We start from the raw sequence: 24,545 nt of genomic DNA, 5'->3' as shown, positions 1-24,545 counted from the left end.
ACTTGATAATGACTTGGCTTACAAGATACGTCTAATTCTAGACTCACAAAAATACAGCAGTGAAGTAAGATGGACACACTAAATCTTCACGCCTCAAAATCCCTGAAACTGAATGGAGGAATGCCTTCCTTTTTATATTGCAGCACCTGGGCTTTTGCACCTGTATTTTCCTGAATTTTAGGTCACATAAGTTCCCACAAATTCAATATTTAGGTTGCTAACAAATAGGCTATTTGTTAGGTTCATTGAATGTAGCTTGGTTGTTGATTTCCTGAATTTTCTCTATGCTGTTGACTTCCTAAAGAATAGCCTGAGAAAGCTGTAACAGAAAACTGAACAACCTACAATTTAGCATATGCTGTCAGGAATGAATGTCACGACATTCAGCTTGACATCAAGGTCCATATGCTGAGTCTGTTTTTCCAGAAAACAGACTGTACAAATCTGCTGACCTGTACATGATCAAAATGACCATACTACAGTACCAGCTTACATTAGTAAATGTCAAAGTGTCCAACTTAACATTTACACAGTTGGCCTTAAGTTAGTTCTTTTATTCTCTTGAAGAACAAACTAAGTAAAATGCTGAAGTATAGCAGAACACCACTCTGCCCAATCTTCAGTAGCTGCTGTCAATGATGAATGTCACAACATCCAGTTTGACATTCAATCAATAGGCCTTATGCCAGGTCTGGTTCTTCCTTGATAACCAGACTGCAAGTGAATACTAAGTTCTAACAGAACTCCTGATGTTCTATTCCTTAGTATCTGTTGACAGGTATGAATGTCACAACGTCCAGTTTGACATTCAATAAATCCTGTGTTAGCTAGTCCTGCAGTAACTACAATGTAGTCACATATGCATGTCATGACATCAGTCAAGACATTTGTGTTTTACCATATAATGCAGCCAATTAAACACCTACAAACTCCCCCTTTGGCAAATTTTTGGCTAAAACACTTTGATCCCCATAACAGAGTTCATAGCAGCGGAAACACTCACCTAGCAGGAAATAATACTAGCTAAAAACACTCAGAGTGGCAGCACACTCACACACATGGAAGTTAAATAAAAACTTCACATAGCAGCACACACATATTAGAAGTTGCACCTAAACTTCAATATCTGCTGCAGGGGGGGGGGGGGTCTTCAGATCTGTCATGAGAGTCTGTTGTAGAGACTTACTCTGTTTGTCAGGGGATTGATGGTTATTACTCCCCCTTTTTGTCACAAATGTTGCCAAAGCCAACAACATTATCAGAGCACAATGACAGAGCCCCAGACTTGGTTTTACTTCACAGTTTCAACCAAGTTAACATCCACTTGATCTTGCTTCACAGCTTCGATCAAGTGATCACCCACTTTTGCTTAACAGTAGGTACCACCATATCAGATGCCATGATTTTGTTTCTGACATCCAGAACCACTCCTGCATGAACATCATCCTTGAACTCCTGCAGGTACAGTGGCCTTCTCACTGTAGGGTGTCTCCTTACCCTCTTGTATACACCCTTGTTGCAAGCAGCATAGCTATGATCTGTTGACCAATCATAGCCTAGTACAAATTGTTTAATAGGCAGAGATATTAAACAATTTATCCCAAACATCAGTGGTTGCTATAAGGTCTCAGAGAGACATATTCCCAGTTTGCTCCTTAAGTTTTCAAACTGAGTAGCATCCAGAGCCTTTGTAAATATGTCAGCCAGTTGAAGATCCGTGGCTACATGTTCCAAAGTGATCACCTTGTCTTCCACCAGATCTCTGATGAAGTGGTGCCTAATGTCAATATGTTTGGTCCTGCTGTGTTGGATGGGATTCTTGGAGATGTTGATGGCACTGAGATTATCACAGAACAATGTCATGACATTTTGAGTGACATTGTACTCAGTGAGCATTTGTTTCATCCAAACCAGTTGGGAGCAACTGCTTCCAGCAGCTATGTATTCAGCCTCTGCAGTGGACAGAGAGACACAGTTCTGCTTCTTGCTGAACCACGATATGAGGTTTTCTCCTAAGAAGAAACATCCACCTGATGTGCTTTTTCTGTCGTCAGCACTTCCAGCCCAATCAGCATCACAGTACCCAGATAGGACAGGCTCAGACCCATGTGAGTACATCATCCCATAGTCACATGTCCCATTGATGTACTTGAGAATCCTTTTGACTTGATTCAAGTGACTCACCTTGGGCTCTGCTTGGTATCTGGCACATACTCCAACTGCATAAGAAATGTCAGGTCTACTTGCAGTTAGATACAGCAGACTACCTATCATGCTCCTGTACAGGCATTGATCAACACTAGGCCCTCCATCATCTTTGGTTAACTTCAGATGAGTAGGAGCTGGAGTCCTCTTGTGCCTGGCATGATCCATACCAAACTTCTTGACTATGTTCTTGGCATACTTGCTTTGGGAGAGAAACATAGAGTCCTCCATTTGGTTTACTTGCATTCCAAGGAAATAGGTCAGTTCTCCCACTAGACTCATTTCAAACTCAGACTGCATCTGGTGAACAAATTTTTTAACCATTTGTTCTGACATTCCACCAAAGACTATATCATCAACATAGATTTGAGCTATCATGATTTTGCCTTCTTCATCCTTCACAAACAAGGTTTTATCTATGCCACCCTTTCTGTATCCATTTGAGGTCAGAAATTCGGTTAACCTTTCATACCAAGCTCTGGGTGCTTGCTTCAACCCATACAAGGCTTTCTTCAACTTGTATACATGCTCAGGTTGGTTAGGATCACAGAACCCTTTGGGTTGTTCCACATAGACTTCTTCATTCAGGTAGCCATTCAAGAATGCACTCTTCACATCCATTTGGAATAGCTTAAACTTTAGGATGCAAGCTACCCCCAACAGCAATCTGATGGACTCAAGTCTAGCCACAGGAGCAAATGTCTCATCAAAGTCTACTCCTTCAACTTGAGTGTATCCTTGAGCTACTAGTCTTGCTTTATTTCTAGTAATTACTCCTTTCTCATCAGATTTGTTTTTGTAGATCCACTTGGTACCAATGATGTTGGACCCTTCAGGTCTTGGAACCAGCTCCCATACTTCATGCCTTGTGAACTGCTCGAGTTCCTCTTGCATGGCACTGATCCAGTATTCATCTGTCAGGGCTTCTTTCACATTCTTTGGTTCAACCTTGGAAACAAAGCAGGAATTTGAGTTTATTCCTCTTGACCTGGTGGTTACACCACTGGTGGGATCCCCTATGATGAGATCCTTAGGGTGGTCTTTCTGAATTCTGATAGATGGCACTTTGGTGGTTGCCTCTACTTCACATTCAGGAGGAGGTTCCTGTACTTCTTCAGACTTGACTGAACTGTCAGTTTGACTGTCGAGGAATGTTTCAACATCCTCCATGACATCGGTTCCTTCCTCTTTATCATCCACAATGACATTTATGGACTCCATCAGGACATTGGTCCTGTAGTTGAGCACTCTATAGGCTCTGCTGTTTGTGGAGTATCCCAGAAATACGCCTTCATCACTTTTGGGATCTAGCTTCCTTCTCTGTTCACGATCTGTGAGGATGTAGCATTTATTTCCAAAAATATGAAAGTACTTCACAGTGGGTTTTCTACCCTTCCATATTTCATACAGAGTGGAGGAGGTTCCTTTTCTCAAGGTGACTCTGTTGTGAACATAGCACGCGGTATTCATTGCTTCAGCCCAAAAGTGCATAGGGAGCTTCTTTGCATGAATCATTGCTCTGGCAGATTCTTGAATAGTTCTATTTTTTCTTTCAACTATTCCATTCTGCTGAGGAGTTATAGGTGAGGAGAACTCATGGCTTATTCCTTCAGACGAGCAGAACTCATCAAACTTGGAATTCTTGAACTCAGTACCATGATCACTTCTAATCCGGACCACACTACTGTCCTTTTCCCTTTGAAGTCTTAGGCACAGATCTTTGAAGACATCAAATGCATCTGACTTCTCTCTGATGAAGCTTATCCACGTGTATCTGGAATGGTCATCAACCACCACGTAGGCATACTTCTTCCCACCAAGACTTTCAACCTGCATAGGTCCCATTAGGTCCATGTGCAGCAGTTCCAGAACTCTGGAGGTTGTGGAATGTCCCAGCTTTGGGTGTGACATCTTGGTTTGCTTGCCCACTTGGCATTCTCCACAGACTCTTCCTTCATCAATCAGAAGCTTTGGCATTCCTCTGACTGCTTCCTTGGATATAATCTTCTTCATTCCCCGTAAGTGGAGATGTCCGAGTCTTCTATGCCACAGCTTCACCTCCTGTTCTTCCTTGGCTGAGGAGCATGTTGTGGAAAAGTTAGAGAGATCAGGTTCCCACAGGTAGCAGTTGTCTTTGGACCTGGTTCCTCTCATAACTTCCTGATTGTCACCATTTGTCACAATGCACAGCTCCTTAGTAAACTGAACATCAAAACCTTGATCACACAGCTGACTTATGCTTATGAGGTTTGCAGTTAGTCCTCTTACTAACAGCACATTGTTCAGTTTTGGCACTCCAGAACAGTCCAGTTTGCCCACACCTCTTATTTTTCCTTTGGCTCCATCACCAAAAGTCACATAGCTGGTGGTGTGAGGTTGAATGTCTACCAGTAGATTTTCCATACCAGTCATATGTCTTGAGCATCCACTGTCAAAGTACCAGTCTTCTCTGGAAGAGGCCCTTAGGGCAGTGTGTGCTATCCTAGCATACCATTGTTGCTTCTTAATGGGAACACATCGCTTACGTGTGTTATGCTTAGGTCTGACATGTGAGGCTCTGTTAGGGAAGCCATGAATCCAGTAGCAGAAGGCTTTTATATGCCCAAGCCTGCCACAGTGGTGACACCTCCAATTCTGGTATATTCTCTTCTGAAGATCATTCATCCTAGCTCCTCGATGTTGAGACATTGGCTTTGACATCTGCTTGAACTTCTGAACTCTAGCCTTTGGGTGTTTGTGTTCAGCTCTTTTTCCAAATCCTAGCCCAGATTTGGTTCCAGACTGCTGTCCCACCTTTAGTATTTCTTCCAAGGTGTCAGTTCCCTTATTCATCATTCTGATGGATTTGGTCATCTGGTTCAGCTTGGAGGTCAGCAGGGCTATCTCCTCATTTAGCCCCTCTATGGCAGACATTTGTTTCTGTCTCTCATCTTCCAGTTCCTTGATGAGTTTCTTCTGTTTTTCTCCTTGTGCACGCACATCTGCACAGGTGGTACACAGCTTCTTGTATGCTGCAGAAAGTTCATCAAATGTCAGCTCATCTGCACTTGTGTCATCTTCAGAGACACACACACACTGGTTAGTGCAGTGACATATTTGGCAGATTCTCCTTCAGATTCACTTTCAGAATCTCCTTCAGACCATGTGATAGCTAGCCCCTTACTTTGCAATTTGAGGTAAGTAGGGCATTCAGCTCTGACGTGTCCATACCCTTCACAGCCATGACACTGGATTCCCTTCCCATGGTTGAACTTCTCATCATAAGTTGATCTTTTCTTAATGTCAGACGGGATGTTCTTGACATTAGGTCTACCTCTTTGATCAATCTTCTTCATGACCTTGTTGAATTGCCTCCCAAGCATGGCTAAGGCTTCTGATATACTTTCATCACCTCCTGTATATCCTTCTTCTGACTCCTCTTCAGCATTTGTTATAAAGGCTATGCTTTTCTTCTTCTCAGCATACTCACCTAAGCCCATTTCAAAGGTTTGGAGAGAACCAATGAGCTCATCTACCTTCATATTGCTGATGTCCTGAGCCTCCTCTATGGCAGTGACCTTCATAGCAAACCTCTTAGGCAAGGACCTGAGAATCTTTCTTACAAGTTTCTCTTCAGTCATTTTCTCACCTAGTCCACCAGAGGTGTTTGCAATTTCAAGAATATTCATGTGAAATTCATGAATAGTCTCTTCCTCTTTCATCCTCAGATTTTCAAACTTGGTTGTCAACATCTGAAGTTTGGACATCTTCACCTTGGAAGTACCTTCATGAGTTACCTTGAGGGTATCCCAAACTTCCTTAGCTAGTTCACAATGGTGCACTAGTCTGAAGATGTTCTTGCTGATTCCATTGAACAATGCATTCAAGGCCTTGGAATTTCCAAGAGCTAGTGCCTCTTGCTCCTTGTCCCACTCTTCTTCAGGAATCTGCACACTGACTCCATCTTCACCTGTCCTCATTGGATGTTCCCATCCTTTGTTGACAGCTCTCCAGACTTTGCTGTCTAGAGACCTTAAGAAGGCTATCATACGAGGCTTCCAGTCATCATAATTAGAGCCATCCAACATGGGTGGTCTATTTGAGTGTCCTAAATCCTTGTCCATGGTACTAGAAAGTAACTTCCCTAGATCTCACCCAGAACTTCACAGGCAGGGTGCCTGCTCTGATGTCAATTGAAATTCTAGTTATCAGACTTTGGATGTCACACTGGTTGTTATGACATCCAATTCTGCACAGACAGGGATTATGCAGAACTTAACAGTAAGTGCAGTAAATAACACAAGTAATTGTTCACCCAGTTCAGTCCAACATGACCTACATCTGGGGGCTACCAAGCCAGGGAGGAAATCCACTATTAGTAGTATCAATTCAAAGCTAAACTCACCCGTTTACAACTTATCACTTAATCCCTACCCAATGCAATTTCAATCTTAATCTAAGATCAGAGTTCCTACTCACTCCCCCTCAATCACCTCAGTGATATTAAAAACACTTTGAAGTCACACTTCAAAAACAACTCTTGGTTATGCTTCACAGCTTAAACCAAGATACACAGCACTCACGCTTAAAAGCTTCGAGTGACACAACACTTACAACTCAATGAACACCCTATGCCAAAGCAATCATCTACTTGATAATGACTTGGCTTACAAGATACGTCTAATTCTAGACTCACAAAAATACAGCAGTGAAGTAAGATGGACACACTAAATCTTCACGCCTCAAAATCCCTGAAACTGAATGGAGGAATGCCTTCCTTTTTATATTGCAGCACCTGGGCTTTTGCACCTGTATTTTCCTGAATTTTAGGTCACATAAGTTCCCACAAATTCAATATTTAGGTTGCTAACAAATAGGCTATTTGTTAGGTTCATTGAATGTAGCTTGGTTGTTGATTTCCTGAATTTTCTCTATGCTGTTGACTTCCTAAAGAATAGCCTGAGAAAGCTGTAACAGAAAACTGAACAACCTACAATTTAGCATATGCTGTCAGGAATGAATGTCACGACATTCAGCTTGACATCAAGGTCCATATGCTGAGTCTGTTTTTCCAGAAAACAGACTGTACAAATCTGCTGACCTGTACATGATCAAAATGACCATACTACAGTACCAGCTTACATTAGTAAATGTCAAAGTGTCCAACTTAACATTTACACAGTTGGCCTTAAGTTAGTTCTTTTATTCTCTTGAAGAACAAACTAAGTAAAATGCTGAAGTATAGCAGAACACCACTCTGCCCAATCTTCAGTAGCTGCTGTCAATGATGAATGTCACAACATCCAGTTTGACATTCAATCAGTAGGCCTTATGCCAGGTCTGGTTCTTCCTTGATAACCAGACTGCAAGTGAATACTAAGTTCTAACAGAACTCCTGATGTTCTATTCCTTAGTATCTGTTGACAGGTATGAATGTCACAACGTCCAGTTTGACATTCAATAAATCCTGTGTTAGCTAGTCCTGCAGTAACTACAATGTAGTCACATATGCATGTCATGACATCAGTCAAGACATTTGTGTTTTACCATATAATGCAGCCAATTAAACACCTACAAATATCCTTAAGTATTTGAGAAGGACTAAGGACTCATTCTTGATATATGGAGGTCATGAAGAGTTGGCTGTAATTGGATACACCGATGCTAGCTTCCAGACAGATAAGGATGACTTTAGACCGCAATCTGGTTATGTGTTTTGCTTAAACGGTGGCTGTGAGCTGGAAAAGTTCAAAGCAAGATACAGTTGCCGATTCTACAACCGAGGCCGAGTATATTGCTACCTCAAGTGCAACAAAGGAAGTTGTTTGAATCAAAAAGTTCATTAGTGAACTTGGCATAGTTCCTAGCATTGTGGATCCCATTGGTCTCTATTGTGATAACAATGGTGCTATCGCATAAGCTAAGGAGCCTAGATCTCACCAACGATCCAAACACATGCTTAGGCGTTATCACCTCATTCGAGAGATGATAGATAGAGGAGATGTGAAAATATGCAAAGTACCTACACTTGACAATATTGCTGACCCACTGACAAAGCCTCTTGCGCAGCAGAAGCATGATGGCCATACTAGATCTATGGGCATTAGGGGTATGCCTGATTGGCTCTAGTGCTAGTGGGAGATTGTTGGTGTAAGCCCTAGAGGCCAATACTTTTGGTACTTGTATCGAATTGTTTATTAATAATAAAAGGCTTTTTCTTTATTATGTTTGTTTAATAAAGTCCCTGGAATAGATAGTCCATTTAATGTATCAAGTGTGACTTAATCATGAGATCACATTAAACATAAGGACACTATTCTTAAAGTATCCGTAGTCGAGCTTTATTGTGAAGTGGGATAACATTAAAGCATGAAGACTATTATATTTATAGACTGATGATCACATCTCATGGATCATGGATAAGGAGTTATCAAGTCTCAAACATAGGTATGAATATTAAGAGTAATATTTATACTGGATTGACCCGCTATGAGAATACTATATAGAATGTTATGTAAAGTTTCATAAGTTATTCTCATGGTGATAATGGTGTATACCATCCTTCGACCTGAAACCATTATGGACCCTAGATGTAGAGTCGAGTGCCTTATTGCTGATCAAACGTTGTTCGTAACTGGATGACCATAAAGATAGTTGATGGATACTCCACGAAGAATGCTAAGGGACATGAGTGACCTAGATGGAATTTGCCCATCCTGCGTAACAGGATAAATGTCTATGGGCCCAATATTGAACTAGACAAGGATGACACGGTCTATGCCTTGTGTTCAATATAGATGATTAGTCACCATTTATAGTAAGTTTTCATTACTGATCCGACGCAAAACAGAGACATTTGATACACTGTGCAAGCATTTAAGGTACAATTCGAGTAGTTTTACTTCCGTTATGTTATTTACGCATTTTTAATCTTTATTATATTTTACTTTGTTTATCTTGATTTTATGCGTGGGATAGCTGTGTTTTTGTCAGACAGATCCAAGTAGAAGAACCGGAAAACTCAGAACACGACAATGCGAGAGTCCGATACGAAAAAGAGCAGAAAATCCCAGTACAGGAGGCCTGATACGGCCACCCGTGTCACCTGACACGGGCCGTGTCAGGGAAAGGGAAATAGAAGAAGAAAACAGTAGCCTGACACGGCCACCCGTGTCAGTTGACACGGACCGTGTCAGGCAGAACTTCACCCCGTGTTGGGCATGCCATGGGCGTGTCAGGAGAGCCAGTAGGCTGACACGGCCACCCGTGTCAGCTGACACGGGCCGTGTCAGCCCAAGCCCAATATTTCCAAATTTTCTGGGCTTTTCATTCTTCGGGCTTTGTGGAGACATCTGTGGACCTGTCCAACTGCTGCTGGGAATTTTCACTATAAAAAGAGGTCTTCTACCAAAGGAAAGATCATCCTGGAGTACAACAAACCACAATATTGTGAAGCAATCAAGTATTATAGAGATCAAGGCATTTGGAGAGCTGAAGAGATTCATGAGCGGGAGCGATTGAAGATCAAAGTCATCCAATTACTTGTAATGTGTAATTTTTATCTTGCATTGGTTTTAAACAATATGAGTAGCTAAACCACCCAATGCTAGGGGGGTGTCCCTGATTTAGAATTGTAATGAATTTGAGTTTACATTTGCATTTATAATATTTTAATTACGGTAACCTTTTGATGTGTTTATTGCTTTCTCTTTCGGACCAATCGAGATTGATCTATGGTTATCACCTAGGCTGGACCACCAATGATAAGGTTTTCATCAGGTTACTCTACAATAGATATCACCTAGGACTAGGGATAACCTGTATGAACCAGAGCATTCTTGATATTATACAGCTTAACTTCACACTCATTGGCTATGGACATAGGAATGAGGGTAGATTGATTAAAGTTTTTCTCACCAAGGACTTGGGAGAAAATACCCTTGAAAACTGGTAGTAATTGATATTTAATGATGCAATAGTAACTCAGAGTCATTACAAGGATAAATCATACACCTTCCCTGACATTGTTCTTTTTTCTCCAGAAACCCCTATTTTCTTATTGCTTTATTATTTTCTTTTTACACTAAAAAAAAAACCCAAATTAATACTTTTTGTTTAATTGAATGATAATTTAAACTCAATACTACGTGTAGTCCTTGAGATCGACATTCGGGGATTTTCCCCATTATTACTATAACAGGCAAAATAGTAAACTTGCTATTTTCCCGATCAAGTTTTTGGCGCCGTTGCCGGGGACTGCCAAAAATATAAAGTTTAAATTTTATTTCAATTAAAATTTTGTTGCTCTGCAATAAGATTATATTTCTGTCATTTATATTATACTAACCAGTGTATGCGAGGAAAATCCTCAGCTGAAATTCTTTTTGACGCAGAGATCGAGAGAACCCTTCACAGAAGACGCAGAGAATAAAGAGTGGATTCTACAGAAGAAAGTACCTCGGATCAACCAGAAGTCAAGAAACCAATGGCTGAAGTTCCTCCAGTCCCACCTCCTCAAAACCCACCTCTTCCACCTCCGGAGAGGCTCCTAGGTGATTATGGAGGTGCAAACGCACCGGGTGGTCGACTGACCATAGTTAACCAACCGGTGAATGTGACAAATTTTCAACTGCATCCTAGCACGATCAATCAATTGGAAAGAAAACCTTTAACCGGAAAGGTTAATGAAGATGCTAACAAACACCTGCAGAGATTCCTGACCATGAGCACCACCTTGAAAATTGATGGTCACACTGATGAAGCAAAAAAATTAAGAATGTTCCCGTTCACTTTAGCTGAAAACGCAGAAGAATGGTTATATTCTCTCCCTGCCGGTAGTATCACTTCTTGGGAGGAGATGGAATCTGCATTCTTAAATGAGTATTTTCCAGCATCAGTATTCCTGAGAAAAAGGTATGAAATTCTGAATTTCAAACAGAAGAATGGTGAATCACTAGGAGACACTTACAAAAGATTAAAAAGGATCTTAGTTGCGTGTACCACACATAATATGGATAAGACAGAACAAATGCAGATGTTCGTTAATGGGCTGAAAATAAAGACAAAGTAGTTGATTGATACAGCAGTCGGTGGCTCAACAAATTTCTCAACAGCCACTGGTATCAAGAGGATTATTGAAGCAATAACTGCGAATGAGCATCTAGAGCTATATGACAGGTGTACCAGTCAACTAGATGGGGTGATTGATCTAAAATTGGAGACAAATAAAATCCGTCTGGAAGACACTGTTGCTGCCGAAATAGACAAAAAGCTGAAAGCTATGAATATAGGTATCCAACAGGTGGCACAAGTTCAACCAGTTCAGGAGAGCACTTGTGAAATCTGTAATGGACCTCACCACACTGTCTATTGTTTTGCAACTCCCCAACAAATTTGAAATTCTGGTATCAGATATAAGATGTCGAAGGTAATGTCACGACACTAATATCTGGTTATAAACAAGGATAAACAGAAACATAATGGTAAAGCAAATAACACAAGCAATTGTTAACCCAGTTCGGTGCAACTCACCTACGTCTGGGGGCTACCAAGCCAGGAAGGAAATCCACTAAAATAGAATTAGTTCAAAGACTATTCATACACTTCACCAAGTTACAGTCTTTCTCACCTAATCTCTACCCGTGCAATTTCTACCTAAGCACTCTTAGATATGAGAACCCACTCACTTCCCTTACAATCACACACCTGTGATTTTAAACAATAATCCCTAGTGAAAAGAAAATAATTTTCAATTACAATATTCTTGATTTTACTTCACAGTTTCAATCAAGAAGACACACTCTTGATCTTGCTTCAAAGCTTTGATCAAGAAGACAAATCAGTCCAATTCAATCATCAATGGATGACTTGAATGACCTACAGACACAAACCCTAGCTCTCTCTCTAAATTTCGCTCAGTATTGGTTGTGTGTTCAATTAGGTTTTCTAAGTCCCTTTTTATAGAAACATTAGACAGCTTGAAAACCCTAAATATATTTTCCAATCAAATCTTTTCATATCAGCTGTAAAGATCTCCTTGGAAAATAAACAAATCTGGTTGATTTCCCTGATAGAATGCGCCAGCTAGCCATATCTTCAATCAACCAATGATTGCCACCAATTGTGCAATCACAAAACACCAGACATTCACACTGAATGTTATGTGTACAGGATGTCATGACATCGGTGTCGCATCCGCGAAAAACAACCGGCGGGCTAAAACGAAACAACACAGAGCCGCCACCGTGCGTTATTTATCCCAAAAGAGGGAAAGGAAACGCTCGAAGTAAACCCGGAAAGGAAATGGTCTCGCGACCAAAGAGAATGGGATCGGGAGTCGGTTATGCGAAGGGAAGGTATTAGCACCCTTACGCATCTGTCGTACTCGACGGGATCCACGCTCAAAAGATAGGAAAAGGTTGCTAAAACAAAATATCACACACACACTGAAAACCACCCAGGTGGAAAAGAGGGGAAAGGGCTCGCTAGGACATCGCATCCTATGCCTACGTATCTCATCTGGAATGAGAATCAGAGCTACCGTAGTTCGGCTCACGCACGCCGAAACAAAACACACGCACAGACGCTGAGACGTCAAAACAAACACACAAACAGGCAAACATGGAACCCGAACGCCAATCGCTGGACTTACATCAGCTTCCGAACCAACCAAACCCACACTGGAAACCAGATGCCACTTGATGGACTTATACCGGACTCCAAGCACACAACAATAGGATACGGAATGCCAATCGCTGGGCTTATATCCATCTCCTACACACAAGAAGGATTAACACACAACAAGTTACTAAGAAGTCGGGAACTCGAGCCTAGCAACTGTCAAGCAAACACACACAAAAAGAAAAAGGGGTGCCCGGAGAGATCTCGTACGACCTCCTGCCTACGTACCTCATCTGGTATGAGAATCAGAGCTACCGTAGTTCCCCTGAACAGGGGAGAAAGACTAGCCTAACCAGATATAAAGGGAGACACAACTAGGGAGACTATGACTCGAGCCTAGATGTTATCATGCATATCATCCCTAAGTTAAGGTCGCTATCTAACTTGCACAGGCAGCAAGCTAATCCTAACCAGGCAAAGCAAAGCATACAAGCATAATCAAAACAAAGCAAACATTCACAATTAGCACACACTATATACAGACAAAGTGGGCTCACACAAAGGGTTAGGCTGCAAAAGCAAGCCAACTGTATCAGGTGATGTTAGCTCTTAACCCTAACATTGAGAGTTAGGGTGAAGCAGATGAAATAGGAAGTGAGGGGTGTGCCTCACAGCTCTTATCCCTGGCCTGGGAGAGCTTCAGACAAAGAAGTGTGGGTCCAGAAAGTGGGAACCCTTCTACACTTATGACACTGACTCAACTGTACAACTGTACAAGGATCTTGGGTTAATATCCACAATGCATCAACACAAGTTGTGTGAGCAAAGGGATGACTCGACTGAATAGCAGGAGATGGATTGCACATCTCTTGTATCTGCCAATTGCCTTAACAAAGGTCTTTTCTTGCTTGGGGACAAAAATAAACAATCACAAGCATTGCCTCTTAAGGAGGACTTCAGACAGGTGCCTGGCCAAATAACAGGCCAGGTCTTCCAGACTACATGGAGTTAGTGAGTTCTACCTCAATTGGTTAAGCAACCAAGCAACAGCACAAGCAAGTTCGCAATGAACTATAGCAACTAATGTACCTGAAATCAATCTAACTCAGTTAGTACACAGCTCAAACAGTCAAACAGACAATTACCAGTTAATAGTTAACTGTACATAAACAGACAAACAAGCAAAGCAATGCACAAAGGTGCAATCCACAAGGCCTAAGTACAAGTCTCAAAGCCTACAAAACAAACTCAAGGTTAGTCATAAACAAGCAATGGACCAACTCCAATTGAGTGCACATCATCAAGTATAAGCAATTGTGCTCTTTGACCTGAAACAAAGCTCAAACATTAAGTACTAACCACTAGGACATGGCCTAGGGTCAAAATGGGAGCAATAAACCAAAACAGAACATGAAAATTATCAAAAATCAAGTTCAATCAAATAAGAAACAAATCCAAGTGGTTTCACATTCATATCATCAACCAATTTCATTTCATGAGGCCAAGAGTACAAAGCATGCAATTTAGAACCTCATAGGACCAAACAGAATGATTCAATTTAAATCAACTCACAAACAATTCAATAAATCACGAAAAAATTCATGGTCAAAAAACATTCATAGCATGATCTACACACCAAATTTTAAGTCATTTGGACCAAGGGAAGCAAGTCAATTAAATTCATCAAGTCAAAGCATGTTCGAACAAGCTCATACAAGGCACCAAATCATGCATCAACTTCAAGCAAGCACAAAACAGAATTGGCATAAGATAAATGAACCAAATCAAAGCCATGACACACTTCAAGATGTCTAGAACACACATGCAAAATTTTAAGTCCATCCAATAAACAACAAGAATTTCACAAATCAAATGATATCATGACTCACAAAAAGTTCACATTTGGTCAAACAGGGAAGAAAACCTCAATCAAATTGGAAATGCACTCAACAAATCCACAATATTCACATTCAAACTTAACACCCAGAAGATTCAACATGCAAAAATTCAGATCAATTCAAGTTCAATAGGCATGGTAACAAAAATCCACAAATTGGATAAGAAATGGTGTGACACAAATTGTCACACCTCCAATGATCAGGTCATATCTCACAATCCAGAAATGCAAAAATCACAATCTTTATACCCAAATGCTCCTAAAGGTGTCTAGTTTATGCATATAAAATTTCAGCCTCATAGGATTAAGCATCATCATTTCATGATCAAAATGGTAAGCAAGGTACAAAAAATGACATGTATGAACATTCCCTAGCCAAAACAGAAATCCACACGTGCACAATTTTCATAAAAATCATCAAAAAATACTAGAGATCACAAGGAACATGGCACAAAAAATCTCATCTCAAATGGACAAATGGTTTAGGAGTTATGAATTTTTAGATGTGAAGAAAAATTAAAAAATGATGAATGGAGTGGACATGAACATGTGAAGTATAGTTGAAATAAATGCAAGGCAACATGTGAAATTGTCCTCGCCAAGGATCGAAGGGAGGGCGTTTTTGAATCCCAGCGCGCGCCACTGTTATGGACCTGGACACGTGGTCCAATTGCATGTCCAGAAACGCTTAACACCATGCAGGCAGCGAAAATATGGATCAAATAAGGTTTCTGGAAAATTTTCTTAGGGTTTATCACGTGTTCATCATGAAAATCCAGCTCAAGAACAAACCATCACCAAAATCAACAAAACGCATATCATTGGAAAGATCTCTCGATGCACATCAACAATCTCACATCAATTTGGATTAATTCTTCCTAATTTCAAAGATTCGAAGCAAAACATATTTGGTGCATGAAACTTAAAATCACTATAACTTCCTCAACTCTCAACGAAATTTAACGATTCAACTTGCAGCATGACCTACACTCAAAGATCTACCAAAAGCATCCATTGATTTCAAGAATTAAGCAAGTCGAAATTTAACCTTCTTTGAAGTGCAGAAATGAAATCGATGTTTCCAGGCCTTGGCAAGCAAAAACAGAAGCTCTAGCACTCTTGTATGAAGCTTGGGATGAATGCTTGAGAGTTGAATTGGCACGATCTAGCTGAAAACTCGAATTGCCGTTGATGAACACACTTGCAACAGTCCACGATTTGGCTTGAAAATGATGATTCCTTGCTTCAATTCCACTCCAATAGGCTTGTGTATGTTGGAACAACAAAGATCAATGCAAGTTCTATGAAGATTTTGCAGAAAAAATGAAGAGAAAAAGTTGAGAGAATTTGCAATTTTCAATCTAGATCTGAGATGAATGAATGTTAATCACAAAAACGGTTAGCATTAGCCTTATATATGTGTTGTTAATGATGTTGGTAATCATGTTTAGTGTTAATGCTAAAGATTAAGTGAATTGGAAGTTTTGGTGCATTTTAGCATTTCACCCTCAAATGCATAAAACCAATGTAACAGTGCCAATTTAGTTTCAATTCACCTCAGAAATGTGGTTTGTAAGCTAATGCAAGTGGAATTGAGTGAAAACAATGAATAATTCTCAAAATGCACTTTTCCCTCCAAAATTCAAAATAGGTTCAAGTGAAAAATGCACTTTTTGTGTGATGAGTTTTCATGACATGTAATGCTTGTTTTGGATAGAGGACATCAAAAGAAATTTGCTCCAACAAGTCTCACTCCATTTGGCCTTGTGGATCAAAAGTTATGCACTTTTGAAATTCAACTTTTCTTGACAATGATTTGATCATAACGTGCCAACCACAAATGAGAAATTCATGTTCTTGGACTTTTTGGAAAGGTGATAGCAAGATCTTCAACTTTCATGTTGGATAAAATTTCATTTGAAGCATTTTTGGACATGTAATTTTAAGGAGAAAACCTTTCCATTTTTGGCAATTTTGAATTACAAGTCACTTTCTATTTTTGGAAAGTTTTCATCTGACTTTATTTTCTTCATTCTTGATGTTTGAAATGTCAAATGAAACTTGTTTGGACATGAATGAAGTGTATCCAACCCTCTCCCACCTCCAAATCCATCAATTGACATGTGGTTGACTTTTGTTGACTGATAGATGAACTGGCCATGCATAGATGAACTTGAGCCTCAATCTCCTGATGAAATGGCTCAAACATGAAACCCTAGCTTCCATAAGCTCAAGGAAACCATATGATGATCTCTCATATCAATGAAGACCTCGTCTCCTTGACAAGCCCTGATTGGCACAATGCAGATGATTAGGGTTGACCAGAGGTCAAAACCCTAATCCCAAGGAATCTGATCAAGCACAAGGAATCTCTTGGTGATGACAAAAACATGATGATAATGATGTATCATTTCAACCAAGATGAAGCTCAATCCCCTTGAGGAATCAAGAAACCCTAATTTGAAGCACAAACCCTCAGATGGTTAGTGATCCATTCATAAAACCCTCAGCTTGAATATCTTTTAACCTCTTCATCTTCTGATCAAGACCTAGGAGGATGACTTGCTTGTTGTGGCCATATGATGTGCAAAGATGCAATGACTAATGTCCTAAAAAATGAAATGCAATATGTTAAGCTAGTCCCAAGAGAGGAGGGCAAATTTTGAGGTGTTACAATCGGGTCTGACATCTGGAAAAATCCTGCATAATCCAGTTTCCTTTTATAGCAGGTACAACCATATCAGTTACCATGACAATGTGTATGTCATCTGAAACAATCCTGCAGCATATGTCTTCCATATAAGCTCCAGCAGGTACAACCAATATCATAAGCCCTGTAAGTGGCATTCTGAAACAATCCTGCTTGCATATGTTCTTCAACTCCAGCAGGTACATAGGATATCTCATGTTAAGACATCACACATGACATCTTGTGAACACTCTTTGTTTTACCAAAATTGCTGCCAACACTTAGAATCAACAAAATTGAAGAGATCAAATTCTTGAAGCAGAATAATACCTATTCTAACACTTACAATCCAGGTTGGAAGAATCATCCAAACTTCTCCTGGAAAGATCAACATGGGAATGTTCCACAACAGGGTCAAGGTCAATATCAGACTCAATATCAACAACAACAAGCTCCAAGGAAAGCAGACTGGGAGATTGCCATTGAAAACCTGGCAGCGCAAAATAGGCAATTTGAAGAAGAGACTAGAAACCATCAGAAAAACACCGCCGCCTCCCTAAAGAATCTTGAAGTTTAGATGGGGCAGATAGCACAACAACTAGCAAGTTCTCGAACACCAGGTTCCTTACCTAGTGAAACAGTTCAAAATCCGAGAGGTCAGGAGAATGTTAATACTGTCACGACGGCAGAAAAAGAGGTTGCTAAAAAGAAAAAAATTATATCACCGAGCGAGCCGACTAAAGAGGAAACTAAAAAAGAGACTAAACCGGTGATTAAGTTGCCCTACCCTTAGAGAGTGACAAAGAAGGGACCTAGCGAGTCAGACTTGGATAAATTCATGACGATGTTTAAAAAGGTTGAGGGACATATGGCTTTGTTTGAAGCATTTGAAAGGATGCCCATGTACAAGAGATTTGTGGAAGAGGTAATGGCAGAAAAGAAACCAACCACTGAAGAACAGGTATCCTGGAAAGAACAGTATAGTGCAAACTCACTTGGGCAGAACATTCCTAACAAACAAAAGGATCCAGGAACTGTCACAGTACCATGCACAATTAAAGAAAGAACTTTCAAAAAGGTACTAATAGATTCTGGAGCTAGTGTGAATCTGATGCCATTATCGATCTATCACAGGCTAGGTATTAAAAATATCAGTGATATGAAGACCAATCTGAAGTTTGCAGATCACTCGAGAAAAGATGCATATGGTATGGCTGAAGATGTGCTGGTAACAATAGAGGACTTAACTTTTCCAATTGATTTTGTAATCCTAGACATACCTGAAGATGATAAGGCACCCATCATTCTGGGTCGACCTTTCATGCAGATAAGTCGATGCAATCTCGACATGGATCAGGGCACATTAACCTTGAAAGTTCACGACAAAGAGATAACATTGAATGCTATTGAAGATCAAGAGCTAGAGGAAGATACAGAATCTCACTATCAAGTGGGCTTAATCAAGATATAGGCGAGAAGGCAAAGTAACATACCAACATTAGAGAAAGATACAGGAAGACCCTCTCGACTCTCCTCACTGCCATTAGCCACCCTGACTGGAAAGACTCCCGTCTCCATTCCAAAAACCAAGAGAAAGAAAAGAAAACGAAAACAAGGTAAGGATATGAAGGACGTGTGGCACGAAGGAATCCATACTGAGGAAAGAGACAACTTCCTGGTTCTGGACAAGATGGACAACAAGGTTTGGAGGCTGAAGTACCCCCCATAACAAGGGGAATGAACCGTCGAGCCATGCGACATTAAACGAAGCGCTCTGTGGGAGGCAACCCACAGTCTTTATTTCTAATGAGTTGTGTCTGTCTATAGGTATACAGGAGCTCTACGAGGAGGAATTAGAGGAACCAACGGTTGACCTGACAAGAAAACCAAAAAACGTCCAAAAGGACAGCCTGACACGGCCACCCGTGTCAGCTGACGCGGCCTGTGTCAGGGGCACTGTAAGAAAATTGTTTGGAACATGGTAAAACAGTAGCCTGACACGGCCACCCGTGTCAGCTGACACGACCGTGTCAGGCAGGAGGATTTTTTGAATTTTCTTTTTTTTTTGAAATTTTTGATTTTTCGTGGGGGCCCACCCACTTAATCCACTTTTAACCACACATTTCCTGCACCCACCTCCTCAGTAGGACCCTGTGAGTTCCCTCCTTCGCGCTTGTTCCCAAACATTATGGACAATGTTGAGTTCAAGTGTGGGGGAGATTTTATGTCTTTTAGTAGTATTTGATTATTGTGGTTTAAGTTTTCTGTTGAAAGTACATTATGCTGCAAGTGTGTGTATCAAGTCTGTGTTGACAGGTTGGAAAAGTAATGATCACAATTGAGAGTGGATGAAAGATCACACCACTCACCATGGCTTGTTATGAAGGATCTCCCCAGAAAGTGACACTGCTGAAAGTAAAGATCGGACGCAACGTATACAGCTTAACCGACACGAGTATCCTGCACAGTCCGAAGTAAGAAAGCAATTGCACCAAATTAAGGAGCACTGTGGATCCTGTCAAAACTGAGCCAAACCAAGTGAGTCATAAAAAGCCAAACACATTAATCATCATTAGCGTCATTCAGGTTTGTCTTTATCACTCTAAATTTGTGTAGACTCTCTGGGACTGTCACTGCATGATACACACACTGACGCACGTTGTTTGTAATTAACCCCGAGCCTTTCTAGCCATCCCGCATTATTATATCCTTCGTTAACCCCCTTTGAGCCTATATCCTTTTTTTCGTTTAAAACACCATGAATGTAACCATTAGCCAAAAACACTTCCTCACCTTGCTCAGAGTCATGAAAATATATTCCAACTGTGTTGAAAAGCTAAGTTTGGGGTAAAAACCCCAAAAGCTCTCAAAGCCCTAGAAAGTGCAAAAATAAGAGAAAAAGAAAAAGTGATGAATCGAGAAAAAGAAAGAAAAATAAAAATCAAATACTCGATGATTCAAAACAAAGAAGCACGGAAAAGGGTAGTCGATAAACAAATTCAAGAAATAAGAAAAGAAAACCGAGGAAATAAAAGAAACCAACACAGGATATAACATCGACTCTGAGCCAAAAGCCCCTTGTTTTCCTTTTTTGTGTGAATCCATACCCTAACCCAAGCCAAGCTACAACCCTAAAGATCTCAAAAGTGTGTGTGTTATGTGTAGGTGATGAGAAAAGAGAGACTATTCAAACTTGTGAGTGATACTGCATACTTCGAATTATGAGTGTAAACAGTTAACCACGAGAGAATTGGTGAGAATGTGAAATAAGCTGACAGGTGAAACAGTGCTTTAAAGTGGAAGTGTGAATGATGACTTACGAGGATGGGTAGGACTTGTGGAAGGAAAAGGGAAGACATTTGCGAATAATCTCAGCAGTGGTAAGCATAAAGAATTCTGGGGAGTGATAGTGAAACATTACTTGGGACAAGCAATGAGCTAAGTTTGGGGTTGTGATCAGTCACCATTTATAGTAAGTTTTCATTACTAATCCGACGCAAAACAGAGACATTTGATACACTGTGCAAGCATTTAAGGTACAATTCGAGTAGTTTTACTTCCGTTATGTTATTTACGCATTTTTACTCTTTATTATGTTTTACTTTGTTTATCTTGATTTTATGCGTAGGATAGCTGTGTTTTTGTCAGATAGATCCAGGTAGAAGAACCGGAAAACTCAAAACACGACAGTGCGAGAGTCCGGTACGAAAAAGAGCAGAAAATCCCAGTACAGGAGGCCTGACACGGCCACCCGTGTCACCTGACACGGGCCGTGTCAGGGAAAGGGAAACAGAAGAAGAAAACAGTAGCCTGACACGGCCACCCGTGTCAGTTGACACGGGCCGTGTGTAGCACCTCAAATTTGCACCTATCATTGTACATACATTTTCATATTAGGTCATAGCATATCATGGTCCACTGCATAGCATTGCATTGTCCCAGTTGCCTCAAGTGCAAGCCAGTCAAGAGAATTAGGTCAAACTGATCAGGAGATCAGTCAGTCAAGCAAGCAAGTACAAATTCCATTGAGCCAAGGCCCTAGGGTTGGTCCAACATGTTCACATGACTTGGGGATCCATTTAAAGTGTTTTGGTCAAGGATTGGATGGTCAGAAATCATCAGTCAATGCACAGACAGCCAGAAACCCTAAAAGTCAACTGTTGGTCAACTGTCCATTTAATCAGGGATTTGATGATTGGATTTGGTTTGAGAGAGTTTATTCATGTCCAAATAGTCCTCATATATCATGTCAAACACCATCATGGAAGAATTTGAAGCCAGATCAGAAATTTCCAAAAATGGAAACTGGACCTATAACTGAAACTTACCAAAAATGGAAAGTCTTGATCCTCAAACTTACACCATGATACAAGCTTCAAATGAATTTTTGCCCAACATGAAAGTTGAAGATCTTGTTCTCCCATTTCCAAAAAGTCCAAGAACTCTCAATTCCCATGTGTGGTTGGCAAGTTATGATCGAATCGATTTCAGAAATTTTGGAACTTCAAAAGGCCATATCTCTCAAACCATTTGGCCAATTTGGGTGGGGTTTTTTCCTACAAGTCACATTTGATCCCCTCTTTCCAAAAATGTAACTTTCATGTACCAAAACTTCACCAATCAAAATGCCATTTTTGGACTCGCATGAATTAAATTCAAGTGAGTGAAATTTTGACTTTTCATAATAAACCTTTTCCAACCATTTGGCTAATTGAAATAGGTCTGAAATGTCATTTGAAACATGTTACAAAGCCCAAATTTATGCAGTACTTGCAGCCATGCTAGCTTGCTTGAAAATTGGAAGAAAGTACCATTTTTCAACCACCACATCCCACATATCCATGGACTGTGATCTGTACTTCTGATAGCAGATTTCTATCACCATTTTCTGTCATCGTGAACACTACTAGCAGCCATCAATTGCGGCCTCTAACCACAGAAAATCCTCACTCTCCCTCATTTGGCATTTTGGACCAAATTGCAAATTCTGTTCAAAAACAACAAGCAACATCAAAGCAGAATTTTTTAACCTCATTTTCTGTCATGGAAAACCAGCTGCAGCCAACATAACCAACAGAAAAAACCTTGGCTCACTCATTTTCTCAAAATCTGTCCCAAACTTCCAAAGAACAAAACATTGCCTTGCCTAAAACACCATCCAAACAACATTTTGAGCTCATTAAAACATTGTTTCTCCACCTGTAGAAGCCCCTTGCCCGACTGTTTTTCCAAGGTGACAGCCATGGCAGAGTTTGTTTGAAGCCAAGCCAAGCCATCTCAAGCCAAACTTTCTTAAACATCCATCATTTGAAGGGCCATAGAACATCTGTTTCACCATTAAACACACAAACAACAACTGTTTTGTGGATTTCTTCAAAAACAAGTAAGGATTCGAGTCACTCTTTTATCCAAATCATGCAATGTTTCGTGTAGAACTTTTTATGATGGTCATTTTGGAACTTGAACCACTAAAAATGGTTGGATATTTTGAAAGTTATGCCATGATAAAGTTTGATGTTTGAATATGCTTTTGCTTGTTTTTCTCTTAATAGCTCGAATCAATATTAATGGTTGTGGGAGTATTAATGTACGTGCTTAGATGAACATGTTGATATGTTGTTTGTTGATTTTGGTCATGAAATGCCCTTGCTGTTTTTTTAAAATGATGAAGAAGATGATGCTGCTACAGTAGAAACCCTAGCCATTTCTGCCCAGAATTTTCTGTTTCACTTGTACGCTGTATGGCCCATTCCAGCAACAACCAATAGAAAAATTTTATTTTCATGGCCAAAACGACTGCGTCTCACTAAGTGGGTTCTGGAATTACAAAAATGCCACCCCCGGGCCCCATGTCACATTGAATCATGTCATTTTTTCCATTTTTATTTCATTTGTGACCTTCATCTTACAAAAATCATAACTTGTTCAATTTTGATCCAAAATTCATGGGACTTGTTGCATTGTGTTCGTATGGATCTCTACTTTTTTTATCACATTTTTTCCAGAATTTTTGGATGGTTGGTTTTTAAATGGCATTAGGGTTTTGTTCATGTATGCATATTTTGTACACTTTACTAAAACATTTGTGAAATGGTGATACTTTGTCCAATGGCTCCCAAATTTTTTGTGCTTAAACTAGACACACTCATGGTGATTTTGGTGTAGAGTTTGTGAATTTATCTTATGTGGTTTGAGAGTTATGATTTTTTGAATTAGGGTGTGACAATTTGTGTCACACCATTGATGTCCAACTTGATGATTTTTGATACCATGCTTCTTGACCTTTAATTGATCTGATTTTTTGCATGAACCTACTCTTGTATGTCTAGTTTACATGTGAATTTTCTTGGAATTATTTGTGGCATTTCCTAATTGTTTGAGATTTTCTCCCCTGTCTAGTCAAATGTTGACTTCTTGTGACACTTGTTCCCATTTCATTTGTGAAATTCTCATACTTTATTAGATGGACTTGAAATTTTACATGAGATAACTAGACATCCTCATCTTTGACATGGTTTTGATCCCATTCATTTATCATATGCTATCCCTGACTTATGATTTTTCTAAGTTGATGCATGTTTGGTTGACTTCTTTGAGCATGTTCAAAATTGCTTTGACTTTCTGATTTTCATTGACTGCCTTCCAGTTGTCCAAATGAGATGAAATTTTACATGCTTACCATGCTATGTGTTAGGATTGATCATGATTTATTTGGTGATTTTTGGAAATGTTTGAGTTGACTTTTGATGCAAGTCTTGCTGTTGACTTCTATGAGCTCTCATTTGCCATGCTTTGATTTCTTTTGCTTATGAAATGATGATGATGCATGATATGAACATGAAACCAATTGGGTTTGCTTCCTAAATGTTTGAATTTGATTTTGATTAGACATTGCTTGCTGTTTTGGCTTTCTCATTCATTTTTTACCCTAGGCTTGCCCTAGTGGTCCTGTTACTCACCTTTGAGCTCATGTTTTCAGGTTGACCAACAAATGACCAATGAGACCAATACAAATTGATTGGGTTTGCTTGTTTTATCATGACTAACCTATTTGTTTTGTAGGTGGCTTGGCTCTCAAGCCTTAAGCTTTGTGCCTTGCACATTCATTTGCTTCTGACTGACTGTTGACTTCTGTTTCCTTTTGCTTTGTTTGAA

Source organism: Lathyrus oleraceus, chromosome 7 (assembly GCF_024323335.1).
Source record: "Lathyrus oleraceus cultivar Zhongwan6 chromosome 7, CAAS_Psat_ZW6_1.0, whole genome shotgun sequence".
Lineage (NCBI taxonomy): Eukaryota > Viridiplantae > Streptophyta > Magnoliopsida > Fabales > Fabaceae > Lathyrus > Lathyrus oleraceus.
This window is presented reverse-complemented; position numbering follows the sequence as displayed.